Source organism: Syngnathus floridae, unplaced genomic scaffold, assembly GCF_059516105.1.
Source record: "Syngnathus floridae isolate MCC-2025c unplaced genomic scaffold, RoL_Sflo_1.0 HiC_scaffold_53, whole genome shotgun sequence".
NCBI classification, from domain to species: Eukaryota; Metazoa; Chordata; class Actinopteri; order Syngnathiformes; family Syngnathidae; genus Syngnathus; species Syngnathus floridae.
In genome coordinates this window covers 320,414-325,000 of record NW_028284082.1, presented here as the reverse complement: position 1 = coordinate 325,000, position 4,587 = coordinate 320,414, and positions in this window count along the sequence as shown.

Here is a 4,587-nt window from a genome sequence, read left to right as displayed (position 1 = left end):
CGCTTCGCGGTGGTCGGGAGGGCTTAGCGGATAGGTGCAGATGCGGGGGCGGCTTCCCGAGATAGCCGTCCCTAGGTTAGGCGAGGGTTTGAGAAACATCTTTCGCGGTAGACCGGCGCGGCCGGCGGACGCCCACGTGGCGTGCCGCGAGTCGGATCGCGCGCTCGGCCTCCGTTGATGGCCGCTAGGTGCGTGCGTGGAATCGGGGCGTCTCGGTCTCGCTGCCGTACGGCTCGCGCTAGGCCTGCGGGGGCGGCGTCGGAGCGCGCGCTCGCGCGGCGGCCGTAGCGCTAGAGGGCGACCCGCAAGTGGGGAGGAACCGTCCACCCAACGCCGGCGCTAGCCGGGGCCGGTGGGGGCCCTACCAAGGCGGGTCATGGTCGCATGTCGGTCGGTCCGGCCTCTGTTTACCGAGGCGGCCGGCACCTCCATCTGCCTTGGATGCCCCGAATCCGCAGACTTTCCTCCGGCCTCAGCTTAACGAGACGGCCGTTGCCTCCATCCTTGGATGTTAACATTCGCAGAGTTTCAGCTCCGGGCTAGGGCGGGTGAAGTCGTCTCGAACCACGTGCCTGAAGGCCGCCTCGCGCCGGATGCAGGCCCCGCTCTGTCGTGCGGTGTGACCGTCCAACGCGGGCATCGCTAGATTAGCCGTGGCCACGATCCTTCCGCACCGCGAGCCTTTCGCCCTCGGCCGGTGGTCGCTCAGTTCGCGGGCCGCTGATCCCGCTCCATCTCTCCGGCCTGTGTTTAAGGAGGCGGCCGCTCCTCCTTCCTTGGATGGACCATTCGCATATTTTTCGCCCGGCCTGTGTTTAAGGAGGCGGCCGGTCCTCCTTCCTTGGATGGACCATTCGCATATTTTTCGCCCGGCCTGTGTTTAAGGAGGCGGCCGGTAACTCCCTTTCTTGGATGAGACCCAACATTCGCATATTTTTCGCCCGGCCTGTGTTTAAGGAGGCGGCCGGTCCTCCCATTCTGCCAGTGTTCCTTGGACTTTGAAAATTTCAAAGTCTTTCCGCTCCGGGCTAGGGCGGGTGAGGTCGTCTCGAACCACGTGCCTGAAGGCCGCCTCGCGCCAGATGCGGCCCCGCTCTGTCGTGCGGTGTGACCGTCCAACGCGGGCATCGCTAGATTAGCCGTGGCCACGATCCTTCCACACCGCGAGCCTTTCGCCCTCGGCCGGTGTCGGTCAACGTGTGGGTGGGGGGGAAGGACGGCTGCCGGGAGCAGACAGCCGTCCCCGGGTGGGGTGTACAGTCCTTCCACCGCGGCCGCCGGGAGCAGACGGCCGTCGAGCGATTCTGCCATTGTTCCTAGGACTTTGTACATTTTAAAGACCCTCCGCGCGGGCCGCTGATCCCGCTCGGTCGCTCCGGCCTGTGTTTAAGGAGGCGGCCGGTCCTCCCATTCTGCCAGTGTTCCTTGGACTTTGAATATTTCAAAGTCTTTTCGCTCCGGGCTAGGGCGGGTGAGGTCGTCTCGAACCACGTGCCTGAAGGCCGCCTCGCGCCGGATGCAGGCCCCGCTCTGTCGTGCGGTGTGACCGTCCAACGCGGGCATCGCTAGATTAGCCGTGGCCACGATCCTTCCACACCGCGAGCCTTTCGCCCTCGGCCGGTGTCGGTCAACGTGTGGGGTGGGGGGGAAGGACGGCTGCCGGGAGCAGACAGCCGTCCCCGGGTGGGGTGTACAGTCCCTTCACCGCGGCCGCCGGGAGCAGACGGCCGTCGAGCGATTCTGCCATTGTCCCTAGGACTTTGTACATTTCAAAGACCCTGCGCGCGGGCCGCTGATCCCGCTCGGTCGCTCCGGCCTGTGTTTAAGGAGGCGGCCGGTCCTCCCATTCTGCCAGTGTTCCTTGGACTTTGAAAAGTCTTTCCGCTCCGGGCTAGGGCGGGTGAGGTCGTCTCGAACCACGTGCCTGAAGGCCGCCTCGCGCCGGATGCAGGCCCCGCTCTGTCGTGCGGTGTGACCGTCCAACGCGGGCATCGCTAGATTAGCCGTGGCCACGATCCTTCCACACCGCGAGCCTTTCGCCCTCGGCTGATGTTCAACCAACGTGTGGGGAGGGGGTTATGGACGGCTGCCGGGAGCAGACAGCCGTCCCCGGGAGGGGAGACTTCACGGCGGCCGCCGGGAGCAGACGGCCGTCGAGAGATTCTGCCAGTGTTCCTTGGACTTACTATTTCAAAGTCTTTCCGCTCCGGGCTAGGGCGGGTGAGGTCGTCTCGAACCACGTGCCTGAAGGCCGCCTCGCGCCGGATGCAGGCCCCGCTCTGTCGTGCGGTGTGACCGTCCAACGCGGGCATCGCTAGATTAGCCGTGGCCACGATCCTTCCACACCGCGAGCCTTTCGCCCTCGGCCGGTGTTCGCTCAACGCGCGGGCCGCTGATCCCGCTCCATCTCTCCGGCCTGTGTTTAAGGAGGCGGCCGGTCCTCCCATTCTGCCAGTGTTCCTTGGACTTTGAAAATTTCAAAGTCTTTCCGCTCCGGGCTAGGGCGGGTGAGGTCGTCTCGAGCCACGTGCCTGAAGGCCGCCTCGCGCCGGATGCAGGCCCCGCTCTGTCGTGCGGTGTGACCGTCCAACGCGGGCATCGCTAGATTAGCCGTGGCCACGATCCTTCCACACCGCGAGCCTTTCGCCCTCGGCTGGTGTTCGTCCGACGTGTGGGGAGGGGGTTAAGGACGGCTGCCGGGAGCAGACAGCCGTCCCCGGGAGGGGAGACTTCACGGCGGCCGCCGGGAGCAGACGGCCGTCGAGAGATTCTGCCAGCGTTCCTTGTACTTTGAATATTTCACAGCCGTGCTCGCACTTAGGAAATTTTCGAGCGCTGTGGCACTTAGACATTTTTCGTCAAGCGTGGCACTTAGAAATTTTTCGTCAAGAGAGGCACTTAGACATTTTTCGTCAAGAGTGACACTTAGAAAATTTTTCACTCTCTTTGTGCCTTCCAGGGTGCTGTGCAACCCTGCGTGTTGTGTTCCCACCGAGCAAGGGGCGCTGCTGGCGGCCATGACCAAGCGCTCGGCACCGGGCCCTTTCATTTTGTGGGGTAAATTATGCGCCCCCCATGCTCGTTCTGACTATATTTTGCGAAAGGGGGGTAAATCGTTGATGAGTACGCTGACTAGGGGGACCATTTAGCGTACTCTGGCGCACCTGAAGACCAAAGTTGGTACTGCACCCTCCCCCTGGTACCCCAGCCCCTGGTACCTAAAGAGGGAGAGGCCGAATTTTCGCTTTTTGGGGCCGACCGAGGGAACCAGCCGAGGCGGACACTTTTCGGCTCAAGAGCCGTTGGCACTTAGAAAAAATTCGCACAAGTTGGCAGGGCTACCAGGGGAAGAGGCCGAATTTTCGCTTTTGAAGGCCGACCGCGGGAACCAGCCGAGGCGGACACTTTTCGGCTCAAGAGCCGTTGGCACTTAGAAAATATTTGCCAAACTTGGCTTGACTTCCAGGAGAAGAGGCCGAATTTTCACTTTTGGTGGCCGACCTGGGGAACCAGCCGAGGCGGACACTTTTCGGCTCAAGAGCCGTTGGCACTTAGAAAATATTTGCCAAACTTGGCTTGACTTCCAGGAGAAGAGGCCGAATTTTCACTTTTGGTGGCCGTTATGGGGAACCAGCCGAGGCGGACACTTTTCGGCTCAAGAGCCGTTGGCACTTAGAAAATATTTGCCAAACATGGCTTGACTTCCAGGAGAAGAGGCCGAATTTTCACTTTTGGTGGCCGTTATGGGGAACCAGCCGAGGCGGACACTTTACGCTGGTTGAGTCGTTGGCACTTAGAAAATATTTGCCAAACTTGGCTTGACTTCCAGGAGAAGAGGCCGAATTTTCACTTTTGGTGGCCGACCTGGGGAACCAGCCGAGGCGGACACTTTACGCTGGTTGAGTCGTTGGCACTTAGAAAATATCTGCCAAACTTGGCTTGACTTCCAGGAGAAGAGGCCGAATTTTCACTTTTGGTGACCGACCTGGGGAACCAGCCGAGGCGGACACTTTACGCTGGTTGAGTCGTTGGCACTTAGAAAATATTTGCCAAACTTGGCTTGACTTCCAGGAGAAGAGGCCGAATTTTCACTTTTGGTGGCCGACCTGGGGAACCAGCCGAGGCGGACACTTTACGCTGGTTGAGTCGTTGGCACTTAGAAAATATTCGCCAAACTTGGCAAGACTTCCAGGAGAAGAGGCCGAATTTTCACTTTTGGTGGCCGACCTGGGGAACCAGCCGAGGCGGACACTTTACGCTGGTTGAGTCGTTGGCACTTAGAAAATATTTGCCAAACTTGGCTTGACTTCCAGGAGAAGAGGCCGAATTTTCACTTTTCATGGCCGTTATGGGGAACCAGCCGAGGCGGACACTTTGCGCTGGTTGAGTCGTTGGCACTTAGAAAATATTTGCCAAACTTGGCTTGACTTCCAGGAGAAGAGGCCGAATTTTCACTTTTGGTGGCCGTTATGGGGAACCAGCCGAGGCGGACACTTTAGGCTGGTTGAGTCGTTGGCACTCAGAAAATATTCGCCAAACTTGGCCAGACTTCCAGGAGAAGAGGCCGAATTTTCACTTTTGGTGACC